The following is a 6910-nucleotide window of genomic DNA, read 5'->3' on the forward strand; positions in this document are numbered from 1 at the left end:
ATCAAAAGGAATTGATCTTGACATGGTTGGTGCATAGCCAAGTTCATGATTTTGTGACTTGGTGGTGATTTTGGTGAAAAACGAAAATGTTGGTTTTGGAAAACTGGCTGGACTCAATCCTCACAAATGCCTTCAAAGTGATGTGGGAGAAGTTTGGGATCAAAAGGAATTGATCTTGACATGGTTGGTGCATAGCAAAGTTCATGATTTTGGTGTTTTGGCTTGATTTTGTGGCTTGGTGGTGATTTTGGTGAAAAACAAAAATCATGGTTTTGGAAAACTGGCTGGACTCAATCCTCACAAATGCCTTCAAAGTGACGTGGGAGAAGTTTGGGATCAAAAGGAATTGATTTTGACATGGTTGGTGCATAGCCAAGTTCCATGATTTTGGATTTTTGGCTTGATTTTGTGACTTGGTGGTGATTTTGGTGAAAAACGAAAATCATGGTTTTGGAAAACTGGCTGGACTCAATCCTCACAAATGCCTCCAAAGTGATGTGGGAGAAGTTTGGGATCAAAAGGAATTGATCTTGACATGGTTGGTGCATAGCCAAGTTCATGATTTTGGATTTTTGGCTTGATTTTGTGGCTTGGTGGTGATTTTGGTGAAAAACGAAAATCATGGTTTTGGAAAAGTGGCTGGACTCAATCCTCACAAATTCCTTCAAAGTGATGTGGGAGAAGTTTGGGATCAAAAGGAATTGATCTTGACATGGTTGGTGCATAGCCAAGTTCATGATTTTGTGACTTGGTGGTGATTTTGGTGAAAAACGAAAATGTTGGTTTTGGAAAACTGGCTGGACTCAATCCTCACAAATGCCTTCAAAGTGATGTGGGAGAAGTTTGGGATCAAAAGGAATTGATTTTGACATGGTTGGTGCATAGCCAAGTTCCATGATTTTGGATTTTTGGCTTGATTTTGTGACTTGGTGGTGATTTTGGTGAAAAACGAAAATGTTGGTTTTGGAAAACTGGCTGGACTCAATCCTCACAAATGCCTCCAAAGTGATGTGGGAGAAGTTTGGGATCAAAAGGAATTGATCTTGACATGGTTGGTGCATAGCCAAGTTCATGATTTTGTGACTTGGTGGTGATTTTGGTGAAAAACGAAAATGTTGGTTTTGGAAAACTGGCTGGACTCAATCCTCACAAATGCCTTCAAAGTGATGTGGGAGAAGTTTGGGAGCAAAAGGAATTGATCTTGACATGGTTGGTGCATAGCCAAGTTCATGATTTTGGATTTTTGGCTTGATTTTGTGGCTTGGTGGTGATTTTGGTGAAAAACGAAAATCATGGTTTTGGAAAAGTGGCTGGACTCAATCCTCACAAATGCCTTCAAAGTGATGTGGGAGAAGTTTGGGATCAAAAGGAATTGATCTTGACATGGTTGGTGCATAGCCAAGTTCATGATTTTGGTGTTTTGGCTTGATTTTGTGACTTGGTGGTGATTTTGGTGAAAAACGAAAATCATGGTTTTGGAAAAGTGGCTGGACTCAATTCTCACAAATGCCTTCAAAGTGATGTGGGAGAAGTTTGGGATCAAAAGGAATTGATCTTGGCATGGTTGGTGCATAGCCAAGTTCCATGATTTTGGATTTTTGGCTTGATTTTGTGACTTGGTGGTGATTTTGGTGAAAAACGAAAATCATGATTTTGGAAAAGTGGCTGGACTCAATTCTCACAAATGCCTTCAAATTGATGTGGGAGAAGTTTGGGATCAAAAGGAATTGATCTTGGCATGGTTGGTGCATAGCCAAGTTCCATGATTTTGGATTTTTGGCTTGATTTTGTGACTTGGTGGTGATTTTGGTGAAAAACGAAAATCATGGTTTTGGAAAAGTGGCTGGACTCAATTCTCACAAATGCCTTCAAAGTGATGTGGGAGAAGTTTGGGATCAAAAGGAATTGATCTTGGCATGGTTGGTGCATAGCCAAGTTCATGATTTTGGTGTTTTGGCTTGATTTTGTGACTTGGTGGTGATTTTGGTGAAAAACGAAAATCATGGTTTTGGAAAACTGGCTGGACTCAATCCTCACAAATGCCTTCAAAGTGATGTGGGAGAAGTTTGGGATCAAAAGGAATTGATCTTGACATGGTTGGTGCATAGCCAAGTTCATGATTTTGTGACTTGGTGGTGATTTTGGTGAAAAACGAAAATGTTGGTTTTGGAAAACTGGCTGGACTCAATCCTCACAAATGCCTTCAAAGTGACGTGGGAGAAGTTTGGGATCAAAAGGAATTGATTTTGACATGGTTGGTGCATAGCCAAGTTCCATGATTTTGGATTTTTGGCTTGATTTTGTGACTTGGTGGTGATTTTGGTGAAAAACGAAAATCATGGTTTTGGAAAACTGGCTGGACTCAATCCTCACAAATGCCTCCAAAGTGATGTGGGAGAAGTTTGGGATCAAAAGGAATTGATCTTGACATGGTTGGTGCATAGCCAAGTTCATGATTTTGTGACTTGGTGGTGATTTTGGTGAAAAACGAAAATGTTGGTTTTGGAAAACTGGCTGGACTCAATCCTCACAAATGCCTTCAAAGTGATGTGGGAGAAGTTTGGGATCAAAAGGAATTGATTTTGACATGGTTGGTGCATAGCCAAGTTCCATGATTTTGGATTTTTGGCTTGATTTTGTGACTTGGTGGTGATTTTGGTGAAAAACGAAAATGTTGGTTTTGGAAAACTGGCTGGACTCAATCCTCACAAATGCCTCCAAAGTGATGTGGGAGAAGTTTGGGATCAAAAGGAATTGATCTTGACATGGTTGGTGCATAGCCAAGTTCATGATTTTGTGACTTGGTGGTGATTTTGGTGAAAAACGAAAATGTTGGTTTTGGAAAACTGGCTGGACTCAATCCTCACAAATGCCTTCAAAGTGATGTGGGAGAAGTTTGGGAGCAAAAGGAATTGATCTTGACATGGTTGGTGCATAGCCAAGTTCATGATTTTGGATTTTTGGCTTGATTTTGTGGCTTGGTGGTGATTTTGGTGAAAAACGAAAATCATGGTTTTGGAAAAGTGGCTGGACTCAATCCTCACAAATGCCTTCAAAGTGATGTGGGAGAAGTTTGGGATCAAAAGGAATTGATCTTGACATGGTTGGTGCATAGCCAAGTTCATGATTTTGGTGTTTTGGCTTGATTTTGTGACTTGGTGGTGATTTTGGTGAAAAACGAAAATCATGGTTTTGGAAAAGTGGCTGGACTCAATTCTCACAAATGCCTTCAAAGTGATGTGGGAGAAGTTTGGGATCAAAAGGAATTGATCTTGGCATGGTTGGTGCATAGCCAAGTTCCATGATTTTGGATTTTTGGCTTGATTTTGTGACTTGGTGGTGATTTTGGTGAAAAACGAAAATCATGGTTTTGGAAAAGTGGCTGGACTCAATTCTCACAAATGCCTTCAAATTGATGTGGGAGAAGTTTGGGATCAAAAGGAATTGATCTTGGCATGGTTGGTGCATAGCCAAGTTCCATGATTTTGGATTTTTGGCTTGATTTTGTGACTTGGTGGTGATTTTGGTGAAAAACGAAAATCATGGTTTTGGAAAAGTGGCTGGACTCAATTCTCACAAATGCCTTCAAAGTGATGTGGGAGAAGTTTGGGATCAAAAGGAATTGATCTTGGCATGGTTGGTGCATAGCCAAGTTCATGATTTTGGTGTTTTGGCTTGATTTTGTGACTTGGTGGTGATTTTGGTGAAAAACGAAAATCATGGTTTTGGAAAACTGGCTGGACTCAATCCTCACAAATGCCTTCAAAGTGATGTGGGAGAAGTTTGGGATCAAAAGGAATTGATCTTGACATGGTTGGTGCATAGCCAAGTTCATGATTTTGGATTTTTGGCTTGATTTTGTGGCTTGGTGGTGATTTTGGTGAAAAACGAAAATCATGGTTTTGGAAAAGTGGCTGGACTCAATCCTCACAAATGCCTTCAAAGTGATGTGGGAGAAGTTTGGGAGCAAAAGGAATTGATCTTGACATGGTTGGTGCATAGCCAAGTGCCATGATTTTGGATTTTTGGCTTGATTTTGTGACTTGGTGGTGATTTTGGTGAAAAACGAAAATCATGGTTTTGGAAAAGTGGCTGGACTGAATTCTCACAAATGCCTTCAAAGTGATGTGGGAGAAGTTTGGGATCAAAAGGAATTGATCTTGGCATGGTTGGTGCATAGCCAAGTTCCATGATTTTGGATTTTTGGCTTGATTTTGTGACTTGGTGGTGATTTTGGTGAAAAACGAAAATCATGGTTTTGGAAAAGTGGCTGGACTCAATTCTCACAAATGCCTTCAAAGTGATGTGGGAGAAGTTTGGGATCAAAAGGAATTGATCTTGGCATGGTTGGTGCATAGGCAAGTTCCATGATTTTGGATTTTTGGCTTGATTTTGTGACTTGGTGGTGATTTTGGTGAAAAATGAAAATCATGGTTTTGGAAAAGTGGCTGGACTCAATTCTCACAAATGCCTTCAAATTGATGTGGGAGAAGTTTGGGATCAAAAGGAATTGATCTTGGCATGGTTGGTGCATAGCCAAGTTCCATGATTTTGGATTTTTGGCTTGATTTTGTGACTTGGTGGTGATTTTGGTGAAAAACGAAAATCATGGTTTTGGAAAAGTGGCTGGACTCAATTCTCACAAATGCCTTCAAAGTGATGTGGGAGAAGTTTGGGATCAAAAGGAATTGATCTTGGCATGGTTGATGCATAGCCAAGTTCATGATTTTGGTGTTTTGGCTTGATTTTGTGACTTGGTGGTGATTTTGGTGAAAAACGAAAATCATGGTTTTGGAAAACTGGCTGGACTCAATCCTCACAAATGCCTTCAAAGTGATGTGGGAGAAGTTTGGGATCAAAAGGAATTGATCTTGACATGGTTGGTGCATAGCCAAGTTCATGATTTTGGATTTTTGGCTTGATTTTGTGGCTTGGTGGTAATTTTGGTGAAAAACGAAAATCATGGTTTTGGAAAAGTGGCTGGACTCAATCCTCACAAATGCCTTCAAAGTGATGTGGGAGAAGTTTGGGAGCAAAAGGAATTGATCTTGGCATGGTTGGTGCATAGCCAAGTTCATGATTTTGGTGTTTTGGCTTGATTTTGTGACTTGGTGGTGATTTTGGTGAAAAACGAAAATCATGGTTTTGGAAAAGTGGCTGGACTCAATTCTCACAAATGCCTTCAAATTGATGTGGGCGAAGTTTGGGATCAAAAGGAATTGATCTTGGCATGGTTGGTGCATAGCCAAGTTCCATGATTTTGGATTTTTGGCTTGATTTTGTGACTTGGTGGTGATTTTGGTGAAAAACGAAAATCATGGTTTTGGAAAAGTGGCTGGACTCAATTCTCACAAATGCCTTCAAAGTGATGTGGGAGAAGTTTGGGATCAAAAGGAATTGATCTTGACATGGTTGGTGCATAGCCAAGTTCATGATTTTGGATTTTTGGCTTGATTTTGTGGCTTGGTGGTGATTTTGGTGAAAAACGAAAATCATGGTTTTGGAAAAGTGGCTGGACTCAATCCTCACAAATGCCTTCAAAGTGATGTGGGAGAAGTTTGGGAGCAAAAGGAATTGATCTTGACATGGTTGGTGCATAGCCAAGTGCCATGATTTTGGATTTTTGGCTTGATTTTGTGACTTGGTGGTGATTTTGGTGAAAAACGAAAATCATGGTTTTGGAAAAGTGGCTGGACTGAATTCTCACAAATGCCTTCAAAGTGATGTGGGAGAAGTTTGGGATCAAAAGGAATTGATCTTGGCATGGTTGGTGCATAGCCAAGTGCCATGATTTTGGATTTTTGGCTTGATTTTGTGACTTGGTGGTGATTTTGGTGAAAAACGAAAATCATGGTTTTGGAAAACTGGCTGGACTCAATCCTCACAAATGCCTTCAAAGTGATGTGGGAGAAGTTTGGGATCAAAAGGAATTGATCTTGACATGGTTGGTGCATAGCCAAGTTCATGATTTTGGATTTTTGGCTTGATTTTGTGGCTTGGTGGTGATTTTGGTGAAAAACGAAAATCATGGTTTTGGAAAAGTGGCTGGACTCAATCCTCACAAATGCCTTCAAAGTGATGTGGGAGAAGTTTGGGATCAAAAGGAATTGATCTTGGCATGGTTGGTGCATACCCAAGTTCCAAGATTTTGGTGTTTTGGCTTGATTTTGTGACTTGGTGGTGTGCCAAGAATCATGAAATTTTCAAAGTGGTGGTTTTTGAGTTTTGTTGGTTGGAAAGTGTCAAAAATGCATGCAGAATGAGGTCTAGAAAGTTTGGTATCAAAACCAAGCCATCTTGATGTGGTTTTGAATTTTTGAAATGTTGGAAAATAGAGGGTTTTGAAAAAAATTCATGAAAATTCGAAACCTTGGCCAATCCTAACGAAACTTGGTGGGCACCTTCTTGATATTATTATGGGATGGACTGGAAAAAATCACGCAAAAATACGGTGTCTAGATACGTTTTTCCATTTTTCCCGATTTTCCACATTTCGGGTCTTTGGAAAAATAAAAAAAATACTTCCCCATGTCGAAAAATTCTAATTTTTTGCAGGCAATGTTGTACCATTTTTATGAGGATCCCTGCAAAAAATCTCGTGAAAATTCGTTCTCTAGGTCCCAAAACAGAACTTATGTCTACTCAAAAAAAGTGTATCTACTTGTACAAAAGTGGCTTTTGCATATTTAGCTATTATAGGGGGGGGGGGGGGGGTGTTCCTCAATGCAGCCAGCTCTTGCACCATGGAAAATTCTGGTGCGGTCCCTTCATTCCCCCCTGTTTTGGCTTGCTTTGTGGTGGGGCAAGTCAAAACGCCCACACATGGGTGATCCACCAACTTGGGTTGGTGTCACCCGTTGTGGGCGGCGGCATGGTGGTGGCCGCCGTCGGTTCCGGCCGACCGACCCGG

This window comes from Phaseolus vulgaris, chromosome 11 (genome assembly GCF_051622355.1).
Source record: "Phaseolus vulgaris cultivar YP4 chromosome 11, ASM5162235v1, whole genome shotgun sequence".
NCBI lineage: Eukaryota > Viridiplantae > Streptophyta > Magnoliopsida > Fabales > Fabaceae > Phaseolus > Phaseolus vulgaris.